Genomic DNA, 7,595 nt, shown 5'->3' on the forward strand with positions numbered 1-7,595 from the left:
TGGTTGGATCTCTGCCTTTTTCCTTCTGAAATCTATTATGAGTTCTTTGGTTTTTGAAGTGTTGAGGAGGAGGTTATTGGCCTTACACCATGACGTCAGCTGCTCCACCTCGTCTCTGTACGTAGACTCGTCTCCCTTGGAAATGAGCCCCACCACTGTGGTGTCATCTGCAAATTTCACAAAGATGTTGCTGTGGTGGCGAGGAGTGCAGTCTTGTGTGTAGAGAGAGTAGAGCAGTGGACTGAGCACACAGCCCTGGGGTGAGCCAGTGCTGAGACTCAGGGCTGAGGATGTGTGATGGCCAACTCTGACTCTCTGTCTACGGCCCGAGAGGAAGCTGTTGATCCACATGCAGGTGCTGTATGGAAGCCCCAGGTCTTGTAGCTTGGCCACCAGTTTGTGTGGAGGGATGGTGTTAAAAGCTGAGCAGTAATCCACGAAGAGCATCCGGTCTGTAGTCATTCAGGCCGGTGATGTGGGGCTTCTTAAAATATATAGAATAAAATTTCTGTTAGTTGCTTTTTGTTGCAAAAAAATCTAGTATAATAATATTTAAATTTACATATATTTTTCACGTTTTCAATTTTGTGTAATTGCGGAGTTTCCCACTACCCGTGAATGCCTCTTTTTTTATGTCTCCGGCTGACGCCTGAATCTCTGCCCACTCTCTGCTCGTCCCTGCCGGTAAGCGCTGCTTCTCTGTCTCTCTTCTCTGAAATGAAATGTCTATAAGCTGTTTGAGTGATTTACCCAGTTGTTGTTAGTGACTTATAAAGGCAGTTGAAGTATAAGTCATGTTAAAGTAACACAATGACTACTTTTTTAGTGAAACGTTGTAATTTTAGTATTTAAAAGGAGTGTTTGGTATGCTAGCCCTAACAACCTAAGCGCTAACGCCTAGCCTAGCTGCTATAGGCCCAGTGTGAAATTAATGTGGTTCATTTGATTGTTTAATACAGTTATTGTGTTGTATTTGGTTCATTCGGTGTGTTAGTGTTTCTGAGTCTCTTAGGAAAGTGAAGTTAGTTCTCCTCTTCACAAATCAGTCAGTTAAAACGGCCTCATTCTTTAGGTTGTAAGGTAATTTTAGAACCACTGATTAGCTGCTGAAGCAGCAGGGTCGGCAACTTCAAAGGAGCCATTTTACCGCCATTAGCTGTGTCCCAAAACGTGTTTTTGTGCTGTGAGTTAATTAACAGAAGGGAGAGAGAGAGTGAGGATAAAACACATAATATAAGAATAATAACATCTCTTAACAGGAAGTTTTTTTTAATAAGTTAATTTTAGTTTTTTAGTTAAATTTTAAGAACTGTTTAACAAGCACTTGTTTGTGCAGGTTGTTTTTTTTTTTTAAAGAAAACCTACACCTGCAGCTCTGTTTAACTTCTCACTTTGTGAAAAATTAACGAAATATAAAAAAGTCCACCTTCAAATAAATAAAATGCAGCAGTTCACCATTAATATTAAAAATATGATATGTAGATATTTAAAACAACAGCATATTAAATGATACTGTGTGTAGGTGATAATATTTTTAGGAAGCAGAATTTGAATGCAGACCAACTCAAATGTTGAAGCCTACAAAAATATCATCCAAGCTTTCATTTATGATTGTTCATGCCTTGAAATTGTGATGTCAGAATTTGATAAAGTGTGCAGTGCTAGGTGTAGCAAATCATTGCTTATTAAATCTACTGTGTTATCTAATGGCACCAAACTAATAGAGCTATCACATAACTGAGAAACGTGTGTGGCTTATTACAAATGGATGAAACCACATATTACCTTAATGAAGACAGTAATCTTTAATAAGGTGTAGAAAAAAGAGGAGAGTTGTTTGTTGCTGTGGTAAACAAAGAAGTATACTGAATCTTTTGGACTACACAGAGTGATGCAGTATTGACTGTGATGCTGATTTGAGTTGTCTCATTCTGTGTTTTTGTGCTTTGTCTTTTGTTACACAGAATGAAAGAGATCTTTGGTTTTGCCTTTGCTGGTAAGTAAACAGTGATTGTAACTGAAGCAGTATGAACCTGGCATTGCGTAGCACATTTGGCAACTTACATGCAGTAGTTTGACTTTTTGTGATATGTTTCCATTTACTGATGGGCAAAAAGTTTTTAAAAGTTTTGGTTTTCACACTTTACTAGTACTGACCTGTTGTAGAAAATGTTGGAGCCACAAAGCTTCTGTTTAGGAAATATTTGGCATATCCTACACTTGTGCCAACAAATATTGGTGGCTATTCTTTGTATTTCTGTAGTAATGAATGCTTTTATTTCACTTGCTATAACCATGTGAGACGCTGCAGTTCATTTATCTCCTCTTTAGACTACAGTAAGCTCATAAAGCCTTAAATAAATTGAGAATTTTACTAGTTAATTTATGTCACAGTAAATTGGATTGTGTGTGAAGAGGCTCAACAGTCTGAATCATCAAACAGTGATCTGATGAATTGTTTCCTTTCTCTAGACTGCTGATCTGATTTTGACCTTATTTTTCTTCCTTTCATCTGATTGGTCAATGTCATGTCAATCACAAATGTAACAATCCAATCAGAGAACAGATGGGTTTGGCTGTCGAGGGGCGCTTTTTCTGAACTGCAGGTCTTTGAAGGGAATAAATGCCCTTTTACATGCCAACCCAGTGTTTTCCTTCATCACCACGAAGGAAAACAGTCTGTGGTCGTCCGAGTTTGGTGATTTTTGTGTCACAGGTCTACGTGTTTAATACAGGGACTTCCACAGCCTTTTCAACAGCGCTGCGGACGCGGGGTGGGGGCGGGCAGTGTTTTGGAAATGACAGTCTTCATTACAAAGCTTTCTTCGTTATGAATTAGCATACATGTTTTTATTGAACATTTGAAGAACCAGCAAAAAAACCAAACTCTTGTAGAGGACATAAAGTCAGAGATAGAAAAGACAAGGAGCAGGTGCATCTAGTACAGGTAGAGCTGCTGCAAAAACCCACAGAGCCCAGCAGCCAGCGTAACAAATTCTGGATCCTTTGCTTTTAGTTAGCAGTTAGCATTAGCAGCACATCCTGCGTCCGATGTGAAAGGACTTTTATGCTGCGCACTGTGACTCACAGCAATGGTCCTGGGTCAGCCTTGACTTTGTGTTAAACTAATCCTAAAGTAATAATGGTATTTCTAACCACTGATATACCACAACTTTTTCCTTTCAACAGCTACTGAAAGTTAGGGGACCTAGCTGCTATCAGATATTTATATAGCGATCCTCCAGCTTCAAACTGTATCACCCTTCAAGGACCTGCAGTTCAAAAAATCGCCCCTCCGACAGCCAAACCCATCTGTTTTCTGATTGGATTGTTACATTTGTGATTGACATGACATTGACCAATCAGATGAAAGGAAGAAAAATAGGGTCAAAATCCGTACTTGTAACTTGCAGGGGTTTTTTTCTAAGTCCACACACAAATCTTTTTTACGCACACACAAATCTTTTTTACACATACAAATCTTTTTTACGCACACACAAATCTTTTTATACATACAAATCTTTTTTACGCACACACAAATCTTTTTTACACATACAAATCTTTTTTACAAGTACAAAATATTTATGACCACATTTTGAGCCCATATATAGGAGTCATCTGTCTCCAAATTTTTCATTTTGTCAAAAGTCATACTGAGTAAATTATTTTTTACTTTTATGTTAATGGCTCCCCAGACATTATGATATACTGTTGTACCAGGTAAGTACACACAGAAACAGGAATTTGAGACCTTTGGGCATTAAGGATCATGTGAGTTGAGTGCATGTGAAGTGTTTAAAGCAGGTGGTCTGAAACTGTCTGCTCTGACTTCATTGTGTGGGTTTAGCTTGACCATATAATGTTTATAGTAAGTTACTGTAGCACCACATCTTGGTTTACAGACTCTGTTTGTTTTTATTGTGTTAATAGAATGCAAAAATGTCCTTAGAAATGTTCCACCACCATATGATAAACATTTTCATTCAGTTGAATCTAATAATGTACTGTACAACTCTTCAGTGTGTAATGATATATATGTTCTGTATTTTTCGGACTGTAAGGCGCACTAAATTCTAAGGCACATTAAGCCAAACAAAACAGATAAGTCAAACTTTATTCAACTCATTTACAATAACTCTCAAAATTGTTCAGTTGAAGACATAAAATACAGAACAATACACTCACTTTTCAGGATTTATGGATTGATGAATGTGGATTGATCAGTTTGAAATCTGCTTCATAAGCATGGCTCTCAACAGCTGCCAGGCCCTTATACACACACACCATATTATGTTGAAGCACAGTACGAATTACTCTATAAGGGTGCTGACTATGGTAGCCATGCTCCGACAATACATCAAATGGTGCTGCTTTGTAGCTTACCAAAGTCATACTAAAACATTTGACAGATTTGACAGAGTGCCGTGTACCACATAAAATTGGTTTGAAATCAGTAAGCACAACCATACATAAGGTGCACTGTCTATTTTTAAGAAAATTAAAGGCTTTTAAATGTGCCTTATAGTCTGAAAAATACAGTAAAGGCAGGTTTATTGGAAGTGTGTAATTCCACTTTCTTTCTGTCTTACAGGTGACCTGCTGCAGAAAACCCTCTCACTCTATCATTGACAAGCCATTAACAAGCAAATTCAGTCTGTCCTATCACTCTCCCTCTCCCTGCTCCATCTTTTTTGACAAGCCATTCTATCTTCTATCATTTCTCCGCCATGAGCTCTATCTAATTTTGACAAGCTTAAACCTGTGTTGACAAGAAACCAAGTTTGACAAGAAACCAAGGTTGACAAGAAACCAAGTTTTTGGAAATTGAAGTTACCACAACTTCGGCGATCTGTTTTCAGAATTCTGAGAGATCCCCCTCTCATTGCTCTATCTTTCCTGTCGTTAAACTCTCTCACATCCAGTCATTTTGCTGGAAATCACAAGTAGAAAGTTAAAATTACAGTAGTAGAATTACAGTACAGTAGAACTCACAGTAGAAACTACTTACACAGCCCTACATTTGTCATTTTAATTTTGCATTACACTTTGGAATAAACATTGATTGGCTGTTTGGCTTACAGGTGCAATTACTTTAATAAATTATATAAAATATACATCTCTTAAAGGTTTATTTGTAATAAGACAATCTGGTTATTTTGTAATATATACATTCAGACTGCTGTATTTACATAAATATTAAATTAGATTCAAATACATTTTTCAAGTCTGTTTCATTGACTATAACATTTGACTACAGTAACTTTATACTAATATTATTTAAGGACAAACCCATTTCTGTTACTCAGTGTAAGTATTGAGTTACAATTGTCATTGAGAAGCTGCCCTGAGGACCCGGACTTCCTGTTTATTGACTGCTGCAGAACATCCAGCTGAAGAATCCTCATCGCCTGTCATCTGATCACCACACCACCACAGCTCCTTATATTTGCTTTAAATTTTAGATATATAAAAGATTTACACAAAGTCTACTTCAAAGCTAAGAGTTTTATTATAGCCTGTTGATTGTTGAGATTTATTGTGCATATTACTTCACAGAAGTATAGACCTATTCATTAACCAGTCTGGTTAAAAAAAGAGAATATACAGTTTTTGAAAAAGCTACAATAAAACTGTTTTTAAAGATCTTTCAATAACTTTTATATTGAGTTTGTATTTAAGTCAGCCTTTTACATCAATTACACAGTTATAAGAACACTTTACCATTTGTATAGTTTTACATTTATCCATTTAATAGAAACTTGAGGAGTTTTTCAGTGTTTACAGGTTGAGTTTTGTTTACATTTGTGTATAAATACATATAAGGTCCAGTTTGTACTTGCACAAAATGCCAAGGAAAGGTCAAAGGTCACAGTCCCAGAAGCTTAGATGGCAAAAGGAGAAGGAACAGGTAAATGTTTCTCAGACCGGTGAGCAGGTAAAGGTGTCTGTTACAAGTATTCCCAGTCCAGAAGTGCAGCTCAGCGTTCAGACAGCCGCAGTGTCTTATGCAGATGTAGTAAAGAGAGGTGTTTGCTCATCATCTGTGCCAAATGCTAAAGTACAGCAGGTAATCCAGACTGAACCCCAGGAAACTGCAAACGCAGCATGATGGAGAAGCTCCAGGACCGTCTCATGTACAGGTTACAAACAGTGAAAGTCGCCCACGAGTGAGTAGCGTCTGTGCATCCCGAAGCCAGGCTTCTGCTAAGTATGGAAAGTACCGGAATCAGCAATGCATGGCGAACAGTTTGGTTTTCCTCTCATTCTTACACGAGGATGAATTCATTACCAGAGCAGATCTTAACCGTGTGTTGGACAAAGGCCATGCTGTGTATTCAGATGCCAGAAAGAGGTTTGTGAACAGCATGTTTCTAGCCTGCGATGAACTTCCCTCAGTGGTCACCAGCCGCAGACACGAGTATCAAGTCGACATGTCTCAGTTTGCTCGTTACAGCACATTTGATGGTACAGATCACTTTCCGAGCCTTGAACAGGGACTACAGCGTTTGGCTTCAGAGTTTCGCTACGCTTTGCTAGTCATGGGAGGAACAGTCATCGCAGTTTGCAGGCTGACTTCAGGTGAATACGCATACTTTGACCCTCACCCACGTAAGTCTACAGGAATGCCATTGTCGCTAGGTGTAAGTGGTGGAACTGCAGTTGTGTTAAAATTCACACGTCTTAACGACATGATTGACAGGATCAAACGTTTGTACCGAATGTTTAGCATCGCACCAACCTGCACTTATGAGCTACAGCCTGTTGAGTTTCACAGTGAAAACGCTGCTTACCAAAGAGATGCCGAATACAGACAATGCGCTACAAGTGCTCCAACACCAGATTTAAATGAACCTGTTCCTGAATTAAACTCCCAGACATCCAATGAGCAGACACAGAAAACTGTGACTGACACTTTAACCACAGAAGTGACATCATCCAGAGTGAATTCTTCAAATGAGACAGCTGCTCCTGAAAGCAACCATCATCCTTCTGATTTTTTACAAAAAGAAACATCTGCATCTTCTGTGAGAGAACCTCAGGTAACATCAGATTCTGTTCCTCAGAAGGATCCAACCGCTGCCTCCTGTTCAACCAAGACAACACAGGAACTTTCTCATAAACTGCGGAAATATAGTAAACAGGAAAGGGAAAAAATGAGAAGAAGATCATTGGCCCAACAAAAACTACCAAAAAGAAAGGAAAATCAGAAAAATAAAGAAAGGCAGATGTCTAATGATCCTGATCACAGACAAAAGAAGAGTGTGTACAAAAGTAATCTATATAAGCTAAATCCTACATATAGAGAGAAACAGAGGGAACATTTGAGAAAGATCTATAAGGAAAGAGATGATTTTAAGGAAAAACAGAAGGAGCAAATGAGAAGGATCTATAGAGAAAGTACTAAAATTAGAGAGAGAAAAAGAGAACGTGTCATAAGGATGTATAAAGACAATCCTATATTCAAAGAAAAGCAGAAGGAACGAATAACAAGAACATACAGAACTTGTGCTGAATTCAGAGAGAAATATAAAGCTTACATGAGGTCATAAGTTTCTAACCTATATAAAGAAAGTGTAGAATTTAGACAGAAAAAA

The 7,595-nt window shown here is 38.1% G+C and overlaps 1 long non-coding RNA gene across 1 annotated transcript; it reads left to right on the forward strand.

Moving 5' to 3' along the window:
* Positions 1–646: 646 nt before the first annotated feature.
* On the forward strand, positions 647–5,173 carry LOC147320665 (uncharacterized). Its single transcript, XR_015131155.1, has 3 exons — positions 647–684; positions 1,965–1,996; positions 4,592–5,173. It is a non-coding gene; the product is annotated as an uncharacterized LOC147320665 (long non-coding RNA).
* The last annotated feature ends 2,422 nt before the right edge of the window (positions 5,174–7,595 follow it).

Source organism: Aulonocara sp. 'chitande type north' Nkhata Bay, linkage group LG10 (assembly GCF_057382095.1).
Source record: "Aulonocara sp. 'chitande type north' Nkhata Bay isolate Kocher_YH1m ecotype deep benthic linkage group LG10, A_spYH_male_GT1.1, whole genome shotgun sequence".
Lineage (NCBI taxonomy): Eukaryota > Metazoa > Chordata > Actinopteri > Cichliformes > Cichlidae > Aulonocara > Aulonocara sp. 'chitande type north' Nkhata Bay.